Consider the following 20,929-nt stretch of genomic DNA (forward strand, 5'->3'; position numbering starts at 1 on the left):
CGGTATGGAAGGCCATTCTGGAAAATTTAAGGGTTTCATACTGATTCATCGACTGGTGAGTTTGCAGGGCGTTAGCCCGTACACTACCATCACTAACACAATGACATACTATTTTCTATTAGAATCGAGTCAAATTGCCTTCTACTCTAAATTAGCTTCAAGTTAAAAAAACGAAGTGTTTATGTGCCTCTTTAATAATAATAATAATAATAATAATAATAATAATAATAATAATAATAATAATAATAATAATAGTAATAATAATAATAATAATAATAATAATAACATTTATGTAGCGCATAATGCCGGAACTTCTATGAGCTTAACATAAACAGAAAAAAGAGTGAAAAAAGTAGAACTTTAGAAATAAACTAAATATCTAACCAACACCACAATGAACTGTGAACAAATTACAAAATATGATTATATAAAATCTTCGTAACCACCCTTCTTATATAGTTCTACCCACTTTGGAAAAATCTGTATCTTATTAGCTGTCTCCGAGTTTTTCGTTAATAAATAGCCTTTTAATGTCTTTAAACTCTCAATTTGTTTTCCTCCTCCAGAGAGACTTTTTGAAAATAGCTTTTGCATATAAGCGTTGTGGGCTTCAATCTCGTCCTTTAATTTACTATTTATTTGATAATCATACGGTACATTTAACAAAAACTGATGGAAGCCCAATAAACTTAAAGGCATCCGGCACGCCTCTGAATAATGATAATTAGTTTCAGAATAGATAATTGAATACAACATAACACGGATAGGCCATATGCATTGAAGGCAAAACGGGAGGAGAGGGCACGTGCCCCCGTGTGCCGCCCCCCCCCCCCTTTGCTGGATCCGCCCTGTGTGTGTGGTGGATGCATGGTTAGCTAATTTGTCTGACCCTGTGGCACTACAAACGCAAAATTGTAATGATGCTACATAAATTTACTGTAGCACGTCGGCGTTTACAAGAGATCACCGGATCACCCGTGGTAAACAGAACTACATACTGTATTCGCACGACGTAATTCACCTTGCTAGTGAGTTAACATGTTTACTCTGTGTGGCCTCAACGACCTCGTTTTAACACGCCCATCCCTGTAACATATTCGATGGGTCAGACCATGGAGGTATTATTATTATTATTATTATTATTATTATTATTATTATTATCAATAATACCTCCATGGTCAGACCATGGAATGAGTTTTTTTTTTCGTCGTGTCAGGAACATTATGCACTTTGAGTGATACGCACAGTTTGCATATCTAACAACTCTACTTTATCCGATCTCACCCCCCCCCCCCCCCCATATGGCGCCAAGATTCGACGAGGTCGTCGGAGCAAATATAATTTGCCTATCAAAATAACGTTATGATTGCCTAGCCTAATATGGTCTAAAATAATATGTGGTCCATGGCCTACTAATAAGCCAAGCTTCCCGTGTGAACCAACCCAGGATCTTTATCCCGGGGCTCTGACCCGGGACAGCCCCTGCGGGACATGTCAGAACCACCCTGTCGGAAAAATTTCTGGTAAGACACCACTGCCTCAATGTAACAGTTTGACAAAGAATACTCTTAAGTTAGGACTCTCTACATTGGTTTTCGTCTGCATTAATACAGAAACTAATAAACATAAAAGGTTGATACATAACTCTCTGATTTCTTTTGTAACCGGAACAGAGAGATAATCTCAAATACAGCTGCACGACCTCAGAAATGTGTGCTATCGCCATTGCTTTTCACGTCTGAGATGTAAATGGCCATGAGAATAGGTAAACATTCTTAGACATGATAATGATATTCAGTTTTCAAAGAAACATAGGCCTACAGCAAAAAATTAATGTTAAAAGCAGGGGAATGTAGATAGGACTAGTGACAAAACGATGGGCGTTGGACGAAAATTTAAATGGAATACTAATAATAATAATAATTTCACTGTTCCCTGCTAAAACAAACATTCATCGAATAAAGGTTAACGAAAGGTTATAGGCCTATGTCTTGTAAACTTTAACGTTGGTACAGAATGATACCAGATACAAGACAAAATTTGTTGAGTCTCTTAGAGCATGTTAGATAGACTCTTTGTATTTTGCGCTCTATAAACGGAAAACCATTAACCATTTGTTGTCTCCAATAAAAACGAAGAAATTACTAAAAAAAAAATTTACAATTAAAAGAAAAACCACATACAAATTGATCGAGGATACAAAGTATTAACATGAAAATTCCATAAAAATCCGCTGACAAAAGACATAAAAATATCTAAAATATTAAAAGGCTACAATATTTAAAGATAATGATAGATGATGCTCTTCTACTGTTTTACCAAAGCATGCAACCGGTCTTTAGCGTTGTAGCATTAACTGGGGCATATGGGACTGACCATGAAATACTGAGTTTCTGAATAGGCTAACTAGGTCAGCATGTACAATCAAAGGTACTGAAGTCAGCGATGTAGGCCTAAGTATATACTTAATAAAACATAACATAGCATAAAAGACACCCTATCCATTTAACAAATTCATCCGTTAGCAACTCCGACAGGATTGTTCCATGGGCTTTGAAACGCACAACCGCCATAAACACTGCTTCTGTCCATGTGCAATAGAGTTCTTAATGAACACTTCAGCAGATAATCACAATCAAAACTTACTAACATTTTCAATACCAGTACTCTATAGAGCCATAATCTTTTATGTCACAAATATTGTCTTGTCTTTCAAAGTTCTCAAGTAGTAAATTAAGTCAATTTATGTATCAACTCAAAGAAAAAATGTCATATCCCTGTATGTATTTTATATGACAATGAATACCGGTAGGGCCATAATCAATCTTGAGTCTTGAATCTTGAGGTTGTGCCCATGGATATTTAAAAATTGATTATAATGAATACCATTAAATATTAATGCATGAATACTTAGATTATAATCTGAAAACTATTAAATGTTAATATATAGGTGCAACATTTAACATATATGTCTATGTCTATATGCATAATAGGCCTATGTGTGTATATATATTTAACGTGGCTGGATAGACATCCTTGTTTTTATGAGTTTGTATAAGCATCAGTCCTTGTATAAGGGATTTTGAATTGTTGTTTGTGTCCTCGTCTGGCTCTGGTTGGTTTTGGTGCAATAGTCCTCGTGGTAGTTAAATTATCATGTCACCGTTTATGTCCATCAGGCCATGAGAATGTTATGAAAGCAAAAGAAGGTCTAGAAATGCATAAGCATCCGTACTCCAATTGAAAAACAAAACAATGAGCCAAAATGATCATAGCTTCTCTTGTAATCGAGTGGTTCATAGAAATGTATTTATTTCCACTAAAACATTATCCAGTATCATGTGTTACCATACTATCATTATTTTACCTTTCTTATAACTAAATATAAGCCACCCTCCATTTACAGAGTAATTGAGTGACCCTTGCACACGCCGTGTCATCTATTAATCTCGAATGTTGTCGGCACATGTATAATAATTAAATCAAGAAATAAAAACACATTTTGTTCATCATGCTCTCTTGTTATCTGATCAAATGAAAATATTACAATATCATTTGGTATAAAATAAGCAGGGAAAGGTTCGAATTACTTTCCTGGTATAATCAGGGAGTTGTTATAGTGACAGTTTAACCAGGGAGATGTAAAATGGTCTCCCTCACCCTCTGTACGAGCACCTCCCGTAAAACATCACCTCATCTAGGACTTTTCTTCTGATTTACCTCCCGTAAGCAACCACCTTAAAAAGTTTGTAATATCTTTACAAGAAATACAATCAGATCATTCTTTGTAAGTCCGTAAGTAACCGAAAATTAGACAAGGTGATGGTGCGCCATTAGGCGCGTCAAACTAAAAGGCCTAATTATGATTTTTATAGCAACACTTAGAAAATAATATAAAAGCGATAAGATAAAATTGGCCTACGCTTTCTCACGTCCAAGAAAATGCTTACAGTAAATACAACATGCTTTTATTGAGCTAATTAAAAATAGGCCTTCATCGAAGAGATACCCGTGGGAAAACAGAGAAGAGCGAAATCTCCACCAAAAATTTATCTTATTTACACATAACGCTCAGGCTAATTTTTTTTGTTTTTTTTGTTAGAGTTTTATAGAAATTAACGTTGTGAAACCTCTAAATGTTATATTTTATCACGTAAAATAGCTCAAATGCTCAACATGCCCTTAGCCCCAGACCCGACCTTGTCGGCCCTCGCCCAAGCATAGTTGCTCGCTGCTCTCGCAAGGCTTGACAGTTGACCCTATACCCCAAAATTTACTCTGGCTACGCCCCTGCACAAATATTAATGTACGAGTAAAAATGTTATGATTTTTTTGTGTTTAAAAGCAAATTATATTAACAACAATAATCAAGACAACAGAAACATTTCCATATGGATCAACATCAAAGTGTAAACAAAGCAAGCTCAAGTTAAAAATACCATAGGCTTATTATATATAGTAGGCTACCAGGGGTGGTGCCAGGATTTGCCCAACGGGGGGTCCGACGACGTCCCCGACGAAAAAAGTGGGCGTGTTCGGGCGTCACTCAAATCTCCCGAAAGTGTTCCAGGGGGCGAAACCCCGAAAAATATGACAATTCAGGGGTATCAAACTAATATGTAGAAAATACAATGACATCTTATTTCTCCCCGACGAATTGTGGTTTTTCTTCCCGGTGGGGTGAGGGGACAACTCTCCCCGACGGAAGCCCGCACCCCCCCCCCACTGGTGACACCCCTGCTCAGTATACATACAATTTTTTTTTTTTGCGCCATGAGCGCCTTTGATGGATACTGGTGCATTAGCATTATAAAACATTATTTCCCTTCCTTCTTTATTTACTTAGGTCTATAATTTATTTATTTACTAAGTATTTATTTAACATAAAACAAGATATAATATTTTCACTTCTAGTTTATTGATGACAATTATTTATAAATGGATATTTACCGTACTATTCATTACTAAATTTATTCTTGTCCAGTACTTTAGGTAACTTATAAAAGAGCCTATATAATATATAATTAGGCCTATAGGTGACATTATTTTGATTAAGCAGGAAACAGTTTTGCCATATAGGCCTATTGATAGTATCATTTTGTGATATTTGTATAACGCAATGTAGTCAATAACAAATCTTTAATAAATTCTATCTCGTTTGATAAAACGTTGTTGTAATTCCTTAAACATGTTGTGATATTTTATTTAAGCTTTGCGTTTGCAATAAAAGAAGGTGAGATACGGTAGTGAAATAAAACTGTAAATCCGGGAGCAGTGAAAATTACTTGCAGAAACAGACCATCACGGCTCCCAATTTTCAATTCATAATATTATACACACATGATACTTTCCAGAATAATAAATAATGATGTTTCTTTAGTGATTAGAAGATAATATGGCAACACATGATGGATAAATGATAAAGTTTTACTGGAAAAAATACATTTCTAGGTACACTGGATTGCATAGTTAAGGGAAGCTATGATCATCCATTGTTTTGTTTCGCATTTGGAGTACGCCCAGTTTTTAATTCATAATACACAAAAAGAATAAAATGTTGATACAAACAACTCCAAGCAGCCAAAACCTATAATTGTAAGCAACAAGACAAACAACCCATTGTGTACTCCCCACCTTACAACGGCATAGTCCATTGTTGGGCTTTAGACAGGAGTGGCTTTGGACAGAGTGCACTGATTAAAATTGGGTAGACCTAAATGTTTATGTTCAATACAAACAGCCAATTTTGTACCGTTTCTTACGTTATTTTTTAATATTTTTAATTTTAAGTATTTTCTTCAATTTTGTTTGTCTTTTTTTAGTATTTATTGTTAGGGGAGTTCAGCTTTTTTTTTGGGGGGGGGGATAGTGCCTAGTCAGCTTCCTGACTATATACGCTATAACGAAAGAAATATGTAGTGGAATAAAAGTATGAAGTGGCCTCTAAACAAGCTGTTATTATTAGGCCTAGTACTGTACACATTAAGAAAAAATATCAAACCATGGTAAAACTAATTCCTCAATGGTACAGGCATGCTGGTAGACGTATATACAATGTTAATTTTATATGGTACAATCATAAACTAATTCATCCATGGTGACTGGTAGACGTATACAGACTGTTATTGTGCAGGAAGCGGTAACTGTTTCACTAGCAATTGGCAGAAAACAAAGACATTTATAAGACTATTTGATTGGTCGGAACTAGCGGGAAGTGCTCGGATTGGTTTATAACATTGTGACGTTCCCTATTGTATAAAATTTATATAACAGGTAGGTTGGTGCATGGAGGAATTATTTGAGTACAGAGTTCAAGAACCAGCTGGGGACAATGCAAGCTATCGAAGCAGCATAATCAAGATGTAGCAACTATGAATCCGCAACTATACAGTCCAAGGAAGAGGACGCGCGCAACAAACATTTAATTATAAAGGTAGGGCCACTGATTTTGAATCCTTTCAAATGTCAGCACATACCAGGGAGGATAGCACCTTCACCTTATATAGGGCCTATAAGCTGTGAGTTGTAATTAATGTATAATAAGACTCTGGTTTAAGCAAGGACTATCCTTTGCCCACGTGCTTGAATTGAAGAATTGTTATAGGAGGTTACCGAATTTCTTTTGTTAATGATATTTTTAATAATACATGGTAGATAGGTACATTATCCACAGACCCTATATGATGTTAAATTTGTTTACTTTTTATATACTGGCCACTTTTATCTTATTAGCCTAGCCATTTTATCTATGTGATAGGGGATTTATGAATGATCGGTGAAGAGTCAATTAAATAATTGGAATTTTTTCTAGTAGATAAGGCAAAAACAATAGAGGGCTTTGTGACTCTGTTTTGACCTCGACAGAGCTTCCATCAAAGAGTGCTACCAAAGATGGTGCTACAACCTAGCTCAGCCTGTCTCATTAAACTTATATAAAAGGTGTGGTATGGTAACAGTGATTGTTGAGGTTAAATAACAAAGATGTTTCCTAGAATCTAGATAATCAGGTAATCTACGCATACACACAAGCAGTAGGAAGGAGTGTAGGCCGATGCAGGAATGCTATTATAGGAAAGAGGGCAGTACCAGTACTACAGTAGTAGTAGTAGTAGGCCTAGCCTAGGCCTAGTAAGTAGTAGTGTAGAGGAAGAAGGCTTAGGCTAGCCTACCTTGGGCCTAGGCCAAGCTAATAGGCTAGGCCTACTTACTTCTACCGCCTAAGCCCTACTACTACTACTACTGGCCTAGGTACTATAACCCTAGGCCTAGTGTACCTAGGCTTGGTATTCAATTCAATTTTATTTTTCCAATTTTAAGAAATTTTATTTTTGATATTTTTGATTGATATTTTAATTTTGTACAAATGAACATTCTAAATAATAAGTTTCTTGTACAAATAAACATCCTAAATTAAAAATGTCTCTCTTATTAGCTCTTCCAAAAAAACCCCACTATTATAAGGCCAATTTAAAAAATATACTTGTTTAGTGTCAACCCCTCAACTCAAAAATTTTCAGGGGTGGGGGAAGGGGGGCATGTTTTTTTTTTTTTTGCTCCAAGATTTTTTGCTTCAAGATTTATATCTCTGCACAGCATTCGGTTTCAGATTATGTCACCGTTTTGGCTTGTACGTAAAAGAAAGTCTACAATTGAGTCGGTACATCTTTTTTAAACATTGAGAAACACATTTGATTCATTTATATACGCAGCCCATGAATTGCCACAGCAAAGAATTGCATTTGCAATATTTTTTACTGTATGAAATGGGTGGCAAGCCAAAACTTTGACTGAAACTGGCCTTAGAAACTAAAATTTACGTACGTCGTCAAACCAAGGTACATAACAGATTTGTTTGTACAATATTTATTTTTGGCAAGGCCTAGTCTACGTACGATTGTGTGTGTGAATTGGCTTGACTTTCGACTAGGGGGGCCTAGGTAGGGCTAGCCGCCTAGCCAGGCCTAGTCATTTGGTACTGTAGCTAGGCCTAGTTACTAGCCACCTAGGCCTGAAACATCGGCCAATTGAAGCTACGTAGCTGCCTAGATCGTAACACTATTATTTGTCTTGTACTGTAGAGTATTATCATTTTCAAAAAAATTGTTTATTATCTAAAAAAACAACCAAATTAAACAGGTACTCTAGTACCCGATTCACACGTGAAGTTAAATTTAACAAAAAGTAACAAATTGTAACTGAGCGATCTCCCGAGTTATTCCTACCGAGATAAAAAGCATTTACACGCGTCTGTAAGGTAATGCCAAGGTCGTGTAAAATTTACTCGGTGTTTATTCATTGAATCATTTTTTCACCTACTGCGATATAGGTCTAGCTTAGGCCTAGTTGAGAACCCCTGTCACAGATGGACTGTTGAACTCACCATCACAGTAAACATTCGAAGCAATCAATTGCTGTACTACTACTACTACTACTACTAAACTAGGCATAGCTTCCAACGTTTCTGTCGACTCTTGATAATACTAGTAATAGTACTAACACCATCCTGACGTTCATTTTATGTATATCTTCTTCTTCTACCATTACTAATTAGCATCAATAACAAGGGTAATTCATTCATCATTGAGAAAAACTAGGCCTATCTATTTCTAGTGGATCAGAATCGTCTGCAGAAGGAAGAAAATTCAAAGAACCCTGTGAAACACAGTAGATTGTTGTTGTGTTGAAAATCCCTGCGCATGCGCAGATCCATCCATGCTACATCTCGGAAGCTTTACCAGCCTCTGCGAGGCTGGTAAAGATTGCCGAGACGTTCCGAGATTTCACAAGGATATTACATGGAGGTACTTTCACACGTGCCGTAAAATGTTACTTTTGGTTACATTTTGTTACCTTTGGTAAGATTTTTGTACGTGTGAATTGGGTATAGACCTAAGTAGGCCTACATAGTACTACCGATGTCTGTGACAGTCAGAGCTATTAAACAACTAGAGTGCTGACAAGATGGCGAAGCAATGCAGAGTTATGTATGTGTACCATCCAATATGGCCGCCGAAGGAAAGCCCCCCCACCTTCAGGCTTAGTATACATATTACCATAAATTAGCCCTCTGGCTGACTATTATTTCATTAATGATAATTAGTATTGATAATAACAAATTAAACTATCGTAGCCAAAAAGAGGCCAAGTAGAGCCTGTGACTGGTGAGCGGTCACTCTTCTGTTATTTCCAAAAACAATAGGAACATTATATTAAATAAAAAAATGTAGATGCACAACAATTGTGGTACTTTTACTAATTTTACTTATAATACAGGTAGAAAAGCTCATTAATTTTTGGCATTGAAAATTTGAATTATTATGTGATGTTGAATATAATAATGTTCTTGGCAAGCCTACTGTATGCATAAATTAGAAAGGCATGAGATTTCGATAGCTAATTAACCAGCCAAGCTGGTATCGGAACAGAACAAAAGAAGCATTTGCTTTCAAGCTAGGAGTGGTTGTAGGCTTTTGGATAAAAATGAGAACCATTGTGTGGGCTTGGTATTTTAACAGGTAGATATTCATAGAGTTGACAGGGTCCTGTGTATGCAAGATTTGGCATTGGCATCAAATGTGGTTGGACCTTTATGTTATAAGTTGTCATACTGTAGGCTTGGAATGTGTTATGCTATATTTTATAATTGTCATAGTATAGTAGGAGTCTCGGACTGTTATGATTTACTTCTACCACATTACCTGATTTCTTGTGGGCAAGGTATCATGTAGGCCTACATGATGCTCATTACTTTCTACTGTACATTGTTTTGGAGTTCCATGCATTGTTCCACACTACCATCCATGGAGACGTAAGGTGCTAAGCACCACCATTGTAGGACTATTTTTGCTATGCCAGCTTTTGATTGTATGCGAGTGGTCACAAATGCAATACAATGGAGGTAAAAGACATTGTACAAAATAGAGTTGGACCAACACAATGGGCATTTTGTTTTGAGAACATACCGGACTAGAGGTCTTATGATGCTCATTACCTTCTACTGTACATTGTTTTGGAGTTCCATGCATTGTTCCACACTACCATGGAGACGTAAGGTGCTAAGCACCACCATTGTAGGACTATTTTTGCTATGCCAGCTTTTGATTGTATGCGAGTGGTCACAAATGCAATACAATGGAGGTAAAAAGACATTGTACAAAATAGAGTGGGATCAACACAATGGCGCGTTTTGTTTGAGAAAATACCTGACTGGATGTCATCTGATTGGTTCATATAGCTAAAAAAAAAATAAAAATAAAAATTAGACCGATTTTAAGAATAGCAGACAGTAAGAATTTACATTTAATGATGTTGGTACCTATAACGACTATGCATTCTTTGATTAAAATTGTGAGACACCAAATACACGCTATTTAATTCGTCTCACCATTTTGACTTTGCTGCCTCCTATGAAACAAACTTGTTCTGCTCACATGTACTGAATATTGCATTGTTGTAGGTTTAGCTGAGAAAGTGGTATTGAAACCAAACCGAAAATTACAGTTAAGAGCTGGTGTGTGCAGTATATAGCGCAAGATGCGAATACCAATTGTGGCGGCAGCAAAACTAAATGCAAATGAAGAAAAAAATTTATAAATGATACGGGGACAAATACATGTATTTTAAGGTAGGTGCATTGATTTGGCATATCGTTAAAACGCATCTAGATCTGATGTATGTACATATTACAGTACTATATATGAACTTTATACTGAATTTTTATGGAGAAATGTTAATTTTTGTCTAAGTGCCTTTCTGATCTTCTGAAATGGAATATGTGATTATGTTATGTTGGTTTTTTTTGTGTTATGTTATTTTGTTATGTTTTTTGCCGCTTTTCAGATGGAATTAAATAGCGTGCTGTATCCCATCTTTTCGACTTTGTCGCTTCTATGAAACGAACATGTTGTGCTCACATGTAACTGATTCTTGCATTTTTGTAGGTTTAGCTGAGAGTGGTATGGAAACAAACCAGAAATTACAGTATACCTTAGCGACAATGTTCAAATGCTGGGATTAGTGGAAAGGCCCATTATTTGAAAAGTAGAAGCATGTTTAGGTATGTTTACACGTATTTATTAGGAAGCTTTCAATTTGTGCGACGATGCGACGCTAGAACGGGATCACCCATGCGTGATCGTCCCACCTAGCGACTCGACGAGGTGACCTTAACGTTCTCGCATGCGCTGATGACTTTTAGTGACGTCCTTACGTTCTATGTCCTACCGTGGTCGTGCAATCTACAGCTCCCTATTTATAGGCCACCTTTTTTTGCATATAGGCGTGTATTTGTGTGATGAAGTGGGAATAGAATCTATAATACTATTGTATAATTTAGTAATACGTATAAACTGATAAAATTTTATCCTCGTATTGTTTCTACCATATATAAATTTTCATTAACTCCATTTTTAAGAATACAAGTCAATCTTGATTAATTTCTATGACATTCAGTATTTTTAATTGTTTTTTAAATACTGTAATCGTTTGTTTACATTGCATCTGATTCCTCTTATTATGAAACAAAACTTCCACTCTTTGTTTTGAGAGTTAACCCCTACACTTTTTCTAGACATTACCTACTAAAAATATGATTGTGAGTACTTTTAAATTGTAATTTAATGTTTCTTATGAGTGCAACCACAACAACAACAATTGTTGTTTATGGCAACAGTATGCTGCCATAAACTATAGTATATTCATGATTAACAAAATTTGTATTTATAGCATAATTTTGAAGCTGGTGAAATTAACAACTACCATGTGTTGAGATCGAACAAGATCTTCGAGACCAAATGCAGCAAAGACTAACGTGAAGGAATGCAGCAACACTTCGTCGAGAGAATAATGACTGTGATGACACTAGAGAGGGAGACAAGAACAAAAAGTAGCTTTAAGGTTGAGTCATTGATTTGTCATTCTGTTAAAGCTTGGTTGATGCATTGATAGAATTTGTATAACTTTGTGTAGTTTACTTTAGATATAAACTATAACCGAATTCTTCTTCCACTGGAATTATCTGTGTAGCCACCACGAATTTCACAATTTTCTTTGCATTTTTTTATGTGACATGCACAAGTTTGTTACATATTCCCCATTATCCTATGTAGCCTCAAAATCAAAGAAATGTTATTTTCTGATTATTTTCTTCATATTTTTTATCATATAATTTTTACTACTAAATTTCTTTATCATTAGAAATCATATAGCATTTATGGTCAAATCCTATTGCCATTAGTACACACAAACGATACTTGAAACTACCTAACCCATTTTGAATCGCAGGCCTGATTTTCCGATTACGCAAACGGTCGTTATTTACAAGGGAATTATTTAACGTAACACGCAAGTTGCATATTATCTTATGTATCCTCGAAATCAAAGAAATAACATCGTTAACTAATTAAAAGGTTCACGTCTTTCGAAACTAGCCTTAAGTTACCGTAGTGTTGACTAAGATACCATACACACCAACATCTATCCATCTATCCATTCTATCTATTCATGAATGGCTTTATCAATATACAGTAGTCGCCATGCAACACTGATTTAAAGTCTTCTCTCTATAATGTGCTTGCTCATCTACAGGTATCAACATACATACGTCGTGGTCAATTTGAGTTGAATTGAGATCCATAACAATCCTGTTGCACTAAACACTTTAGTTAAAATTTCATCTTCAACTAACATGGTTGATTGGCAGAATAAGATAGTCGTTGGACTGCTCAGATCAATCAAATGTAGGCTTGGTACAGCTGTAGATCATTCACGGGAATGTCTTCACCAACATGGTTGATTCATAGAATAAGACTATCGTTGTAGGCTTAGTAGATCGTGCCTTATATCATGCCTTATGCCCAGGTGTATCTTTATTTTTACCGGACACTGAACAAGAAAAACATTTACCATCCATGGGGTCTATCTCGTTTGTTAGTTTCCCCCAAGTAATCTCCGATAGGAGGTTGCAATTCTCCCGGGTTAGTAATGTTAGTAATAAAAAATGCAAGAATCTGTGTCATAGCAAAAAATACGATCCTGTTATTTACCTAGCAAATCAATTTTACGGTGTCGATCAAACTCAACCGTATCACCCTGGGTTTTACATCTATCAGGCCACCCAGAAGCAATTAATGTATCCAGAAAACAAACCCTCATATCCTTTCTCTCATACTTCGATTTTCTAACCGGGTTGTACAGCTTTCTGTAATTCGATGGTTTCGATACCCACGTACGTAAGTTCTCGTCGCAACTAAAACAAATGGGAAATAATAACTGATTGTAAACGTATCTTAATTATTCTGAAATAATCTTCATCTTTTGCAATCTACCCAGTAAGATTTTAGGATGACCTTATTATCATATGGATAAAGGAAGTAAAGTACTTTAGTTTTCTTCTAAGCCTACGTCATAGTAACCTAGAAAGTATTCTGCAGTCGGTTGAATTCAATTTGATTCATACCAATGTAGTTACGAAGAGCTTTCTAACCTTTGCAGTCTCTTGGCGGTGGACATCATGCCTATATCATGAAAGACCATCACCATGGTGGTTGTCGGATGTTTTCCTTAATTGTATGAGGAATCTTAACTCTCTGAATCGGTCTTCATACATTCGACCACATGCACTAACGTGCATGATAAAGTTCTCATAAGGTATATCAATATGCATCTGATTGTATTGATATAATATGTCCATCTTTACTTCATAATTTGAATTAATATTTCTGTTTCGCTTGAATTAATGCATTTTCATATTCTTCATTCAATATGATCATTAGGTTTAAAATGTCTTGAAAAGACAGAAAAAACAATCCTTTCGATCACTAGGATGTAGTGTAGCTGATGTAACTCACAAAGTAAGGAAATCATTTGAGCCGTAAGCAGATTATTCTAATCCTTCACGTCATGACCTTACGAATTTAGTCTGCAGATTTCAGCCGTAGGTTGCTCTAGAAGGGTTTGTCGAAAATCAGCAAGTTCAGTAGTTTTAAAAAGTTTGTTCTGCGATTTCTAACTGCTCTTCCATTTACATGAACTTAATTTGAGTTCTCGAATCATTGTTGAAGGTTGAACTAAGAACAAATGAAAAAAAAAAAGAAAAAAACTATGTCTCTAGATATGAATCGGACATATCTATACCCGGAAATGGATTCTTAAGATGGGGTCGATAACATTTTGGTCATCGTAAAAAGTGTCAATGAGGGACGATAAGAAAATACAAGAAAAATAGAAAGTTAAAATACAACACAATTGGGCTTTAAAAATGAACCCCTTATCGTGTTTTTCCGATCCGTATTGTACTATTTCGTTTTCATCGTCATCCGCGAATCGAATTACATAGTAATTTGCTATGCATCCCTAAACCTAATACGATCATTAGGTTTAAAATGTCTTGAAAAGACAGAAAAAAACAAATCCTTTCGATCACTAGGATGTAGTATAGCTGATGTAACTCACCAAGTAAGGAAATCCGTAAGCAAGTTATTCAAATCCTTCAGATTTCAGCCGTAGGTTCTAGCCAGTTCAGTAGCTTTACAAATTTTGTTCTGCGATTTCTAACTGCTCTTTCATTTTCATTAACTAAATTTGAGTTCTCGAATCATTGTTGAAGTGTGAACTAAAAGAGCAAAAATAAACTAAAGGAAAAACTGTCTCTAGATAAGAATCGGACGTATCTACACCCGGAAAGGGATTCTTAAAATCGGGTCGATAACATTTTGGTCACTCTATTCCCGATATTCGAAGACGTCATCGTAAAGAGTGTCAATTTGGGCCAATAAGAATATACAAGTAAAATTTATAATTAAAATACAACACAATCAGTTTTTAAAAATGTAGTCCTAATAATAAATCGCCATATCATGTTTTGCCGATCTGTATTGTACTATTTCGTTGTCATCGTCATCCGCGATTCTTGTTCGTTTTCATATATCATTTTCATATGTTTTCCTTGTCCATGTTTCCGTTAACATAGTATCAGTAGTTTGGTATGCATCCCTAAACTTAACATACCATGTCTTAGGATTGTAAATACTGCCTGCTCACAAGCAATACGTATATTCTCATCATTCTCTTCTTCATTGATGCATTAAGAAAAAATATTAATAGTTACTATAACACAACACAACATGTATAACACGAAAAGATTTAATTTAATTTTTGTTTCATGTACGACAGTTACATACATTGAAGTATTTTGTTAACTAGATTACCATTTTACCTTATTAATTCTAAAACTAAATGAAAATTATTTAAAGCCCATTCAAAATGGAGTGCCTTGTAATTAATAAATTTTAAACATAGTAAAAGTTGTTCAAAATCGATCTGACTTGATCGGTTGTTAATACAGCCGTAACAGTTTTCAGAGGCAAGCTTATTGCATACAATAATAAATTCATCAATATGTGCATGTTCAATAGTGTCTTTAATTTGGTTCCATTCGTTTACGCTTCTACTTGTTCTTCGTTTCAATTCATCCTCCCAAAACTTCTATAAAAACATTACCATCTTCACAAACTTCATCCGCAATACTTGATTACAGTAATCTTGATCGTTATTGCAATTCGTTCCAGATGATTTCTTCTTCGGAAATTGCGTTGGTGTTACGTCCTTCTTGTGTATGGCTCACACCATCATCTCCCCAACATTGAATTCTCTCCCATGTTTTCTTCAGCTGTGGTTAAATCGATGATCAGAGCTGCCTGTACCGGGATATTATGATCAACTGTAAGGTCGATAATCGGGACCTGTACTGCGATATCATCCCCTGTTAAGTCGATGATAGGGAAATCGTCCCCATATAAGTCACCATAAAAAAATTGTCTCAAATCTAATTGTTCTTGAGCACTCATCATAAGGCATATGTCATGGTCTATTTGGCTTGGTCTATCAAACTCGTTTAAAATTGATCAAGTTTTCCATAAATGTCCAAAAAAATTGTTTCTAAACTTTTTTTTTTGCGAACATCTCTACATGCTTATCAACTTTTTTGTTTTCAAAAACATTATCTTCATATACATTGTTATTGTTTGCTGCCATGAAGTTGCGGTGGTCGTATTCATCGTAGGCTGGCTCGTTCAAAATTTCATCTTTAACACTAATAAGATTGATTGGAAAATCGTCGGAATTACTGCTCATAGGAAGGCTTGCAAAAGGTCTACATGGTAAAGCCTGCATTTAGCATAAAGTTATCTTAATCTGCATAAAATGAGGAGCAGGACTATACCATTTGTAGAACAGTTGTGTTGCACACTGTATTCCATTTTTAGAGCTACTTTTTGTGGCCTTTTCTTCTCCAAGCATTTCTATGTGCGTAATATGTATTTCTAGTAACCCATCGATGCTGAATTCTTTGTATGACTGTAATACTTGTGATACTCACAGTATGTAACAATAATAGGCCTATAATGACTTTACTGCCTCCCTGGTTGTTAGCTGGCCAGCTATGCCTTCTACATTGAATCTTTTGTCAATTTTCCAAATTGTGAAGTCCACCCATATTTTTCCTTGCCATATACAGTACATAGTTTTGTGCACAACTGAACTTGGTTAATTCCGTTTGGTTCATACTAAGGTAGGTGCAAAGAACTTTCCACCAATCTTTACAAAGTCTTTCTGCAAAAAAAATTTAAAGAGCATTTTAATATCTTCGATCTAATCAACATTCTACTAGTTACATAGCCATATGGTACAGTTTTTAACTCATCTAAAATTACAATTTTCCTCGATTTTGATTTTGACTCGGTTGTCGTTATGTTTTTCTGCTCCAACTCTCCTGATCATAGGGCTCAAAGTTTCATAGTTTATCTTTTGTGAATTTTGATAATTTAATGCAAGACCTTTCACTGTACAAACTGTTTTCACTGAATCAGTTTATATACATATACAAAACATGAAATATTTGACCATCTTTTGGGTCATTTTCATTTGTTAACTCCCCAAAATAGTCTCCCAATAGGAGGTGGCCATTCATCTTTGTTAGTAGTCTTAGAAACAAAAACACAGGAATCTGTATCTTGGTACAATACAATACATACAAATATAAATTTTGGGTTTGAAAGATGCCCCATCGACTCTACACGGTCCAAGTTGTTGCTCACCCCCGTTACGTGCGTGATTAATATGAATTCCCCTTTGTTTTGACTCGTAACTTAACCACTCAATACTAGCAAATGAATGATTATCTATAGTCTGATAACCCGAAGGTGGGAATATAGCTATAGTGTTTGGTTGTAAAAAATTCCTAGCAAACACATAATTGCAGACTGAAGCTATGGTAATTAAACCGTTAGAGAATGGATTTACTCCTTCTTTATCCTTACCATCGTTAAGCGTGGTAGCTTGCTTAAAAATATGTCTAAACGATAAACATCGCCTTAAAATGTCTACATCACTTATGCAGTAATCAATGAGTTCTTGTCTGAGGTTAAATACTTCGTTTTGTTTCTGATTTTACCAAGCTAGAAAATCACCCCGGCCGATTCTGACATCTTATCGGGATCGTATATAGCTACATCGGGGTAAGAACCCACATAATCTTTATTTTCGATCGTATTGAACCTATGGGGAAAGTATCCCTTCTTTAATTCTTTGATACCGAACGTTTTAGGTAATTTTGATAGGGGCATAGGAAGGAAAGAAAGCGAATCAATAAATCGAATCGATGTATCCTTAACTTTGATCGAAATTAATTTTCCGCCCCTAGAAACAACTTCCGGAATAACACCATAAGAGTGTAAGTATTGCATGATGAAGTAAAGTTCTATTATACTCTTGGAAATTATGAGCAATAATATTACATTTTGGTTATTCGCAAAATTGATAGCATGAATCCTCACCATAGAACATTTTGGTTTTATCCCCGCATATTTCGCATTGATCAGAATCTTTATCATCGTTAATACAATTTAGACAGCTTTTTTGAAGGACGCATAAGTTAGGATGGTGAACCCCCGTTTATTGAGTACATTCAAAATCGAAAAAGAAATATTTTTCTATAGTCTTCTTATCTACCTTGCTAGTTTTGTTAGTTTTCTTTTCAACCACCTTTACAACAGAGACCCGTCTCTACCGTCGTCATACAAACTCTACATACATATTCACTGCATTTATGGCCCTTTTTAATATAGCGATTACCAGTTTTACAAAGTTCCTCTGAATCGCAAAGGGTTGTTCTACCTTGTATAGCGGTTCTATGATTATCAAAACATTTTTGATTTTTAAATGAACGTAAGCACTCATTACATTTGACGACGGTAGAGGGGTCTATAGAAGGAATGCAATTGTGCGAGAGGCATAACTCGCACACGAACTTACAATTATGGTTAAAATTGTTATTATAACTCTTAAAACAAAGGTTACAAAAATGTCTTACTTCAAAAAAGGCTGTTAGTTTTGTTATTAAATCGTAGTGATTATCGTGGTGATATAAGTAAATCTGTTTTTCTCTATGTTCACCACTAAAAATTACCGAGTGAAGATTGTCCCGGGAGATCACAATGATTTGATATTCGGGTAGAACATCCTGAAAACGTTTAAGCTCACTTATCCCACAAAGTCCCTTATCTACACCAGCCCTTCGTAATAATTGTTCAGCCTCTTGTTGCTGATAATATCTACCCCGTCTAATTTGATCCCATTTAGATTTATTATTAATTTTGTCTTCAAACATACTGTAGAAATACCTGTTACAATGGCTTTAGAGCAGCAAACGTTTTCATCGTTCTCGTCTTTAATTCGAATCAAACATCGGGAACCCCCCACAGCCTTATCTAAACCCTTTTTGAACTAACGATTACCACCACCAATAGGCATAGGAATGTGTAAAATATTAAATTGTAAATCGTCCCCCACTAAAATGTTCAAATGAGACTGAAGGACTTTAGAAATAGCCGCAAAAATTATTTCAGGAGTAATTCGTTCCCTCATCATAAATGGTAAGGAAATTGGGATATCTAAACCATTGGCTCTAATAACGAACTAATTAAGCGTAGGTAAAATTTCAATAACTCTCACATCATCTAAACCTATTAATGTAACCAAATTAGGCAAAACAGAAACTTAGCTTACCAATTTTTTAGCGTTTCCCAGATCCGTATTGAACTATAACATCTTCATCGTCATGGTAGTTTTCATCGTCTTCCTGTTCACTTTCATACATCATCTTCTTATGTTTACCTAGACCATGCTACCGTCTCGCTCTGTTACTATCACATTCACTTTCTACGTCTTCCTCCTCTTTATCATCTTCAAACATCATTTTCTTAAATTTACCTTGGCTGTACTGTCGTCTCGCGTTGTAATTATCTTCTTTATTAATTTACTATGCTTTCCTAAACCTAAACGTCCATTTCTCTGAATTTTAAATACAGCCTGTTCACACGCAATGCGTATGTCATCATCAGAATTATTATTGTAATAAGGATAGCGACTGGTAAAATCAACGTAATGAATTTTTTCATTATCTTTTACCTCCAAAAACTAATCGCGCTGCATTTGTTCTCCTACCAAAGAAAGCGTCTCGTGGATTAAGAATAGGATGGATAAAAAGTACATCAAATATTTCTTGTCGATAAAGAGGGGGCAAGGAGTTCTTTATTTCTTTCCACTCATGTTCTCAAATTTCAACATACTCAAATTGGGAGAAATTTTGCTTTAGAAAATCAGCTTTTTTCAAAATTTTTAGATATGAATCAGTTGTCTTCACTCCAGTGATTGGATTCTTCGAATCTGGTCTATAACATTTTTGACACCCATGAAACATACACCCCATAAATTTAAAAATAATTTTTAAATAGGGTCCCTTATTTCCATGTGAAGGCTGAAAAATAAAAAAATAAATAAAATGATAGGCTAATAGAGTATTTTAATCCAACTTATCTCTATAAGGTAAATGAATAACTTCTTCCACCATTTGAGGCTCCTGTGAATAGGAAGATTTGTCCAAATCAATCAGTCAGCCTTGTCTACCTCTCCGATGTATTGTGCGTAGAGTTCAATGGCACACGGCTTGGTAACTCTACAAAAGACATGTTTTTCCCTTGTCCGCCTCTGAAAATTCAAAGAATTATGCACAGAAGACATTAGTGTTACCTTTTTTGTGTTTGCTTTGTCACGTCCTTCCATGAAGTGAAAAGTTGAGTATCGGCATCAATCCTCTCAAAAACGGGAGTTCCAGGAGCAGGGTTTGCCTGTTTGATGACATCTGGTACTCCTACCTGGTTGGTTCTCAAGGTTCCGCATGCACCTAAACTTGCACCTGCAAGGGATGAAAAAAGCTGGGGAAGAAAAATAATTATCCATGTACACATGATGTTTCTTACCTATTGGTTCACACACCTTCATTACTGTCCTTTGTGTAGCACCAGGCCCATCTTCGCCTCGACCGATATACAAATTCTGGTTGTAAACATAACCAGTTCTGGAATCTTGAAGTCTTGAAACTTACCCTACCTTTGAAACACGTTTCTAGAAGGGTAGAAAAAACTTTGAAACTTAGTCATCAAACGTTCCATAAAAAATCTTACCTTGAATCCTTTATCGTAGTTTGGATAGTCTCGGGCAGGAGCAGCTTTGCCGTCAGCAAGGTGCACACATCGAAGAAGCAAGTTGGAAACGATTTCTCCACATCCACACTCCACTCCAAAAGCCATTGCTTAGACCAGTGCAACTCATAACTACCTCGCCTATTGAGACCTAAATCTAGAAGATTAGAAATAAAAGCACGTACCTCGTTTATGTCCGTGTTCTGCCAGTCTTTCATTACACCTAACCTACCTCCATTTTGAGCGATAATCTCTCAGCGTACCGGTTGGTCTCATCCACTATGAGCTGCAACATCTGATCGTCAATAAAATGGTGGAAGATGTCGAATATACAGTAGATAATCCTCGTCATGTACCAAAGGTCCACAATGTTCAGTGAATTCACCTAAATA

At 35.7% G+C, this 20,929-nt stretch overlaps 1 long non-coding RNA gene across 2 annotated transcripts; it reads left to right on the forward strand.

The window, feature by feature from the left end:
• Nucleotides 1-6,305: 6,305 nt before the first annotated feature.
• Nucleotides 6,306-20,923, forward strand: LOC117103615. Of its 2 annotated transcripts, XR_004444618.1 has the most exons (5): nt 6,306-6,433; nt 10,457-10,624; nt 10,941-11,056; nt 11,725-11,895; nt 20,539-20,923. It is a non-coding gene; the product is annotated as an uncharacterized LOC117103615 (long non-coding RNA). The 2 variants fall into 2 exon arrangements; XR_004444617.1 differs by lacking the exon at nt 20,539-20,923 and having other exon boundaries at nt 11,725-15,410.
• The last annotated feature ends 6 nt before the right edge of the window (nt 20,924-20,929 follow it).

Source organism: Anneissia japonica, unplaced genomic scaffold (assembly GCF_011630105.1).
Source record: "Anneissia japonica isolate Jap-2015-1 unplaced genomic scaffold, ASM1163010v1 scaffold287895_len483588_cov180, whole genome shotgun sequence".
Taxonomy (NCBI): Eukaryota; Metazoa; Echinodermata; class Crinoidea; order Comatulida; family Comatulidae; genus Anneissia; species Anneissia japonica.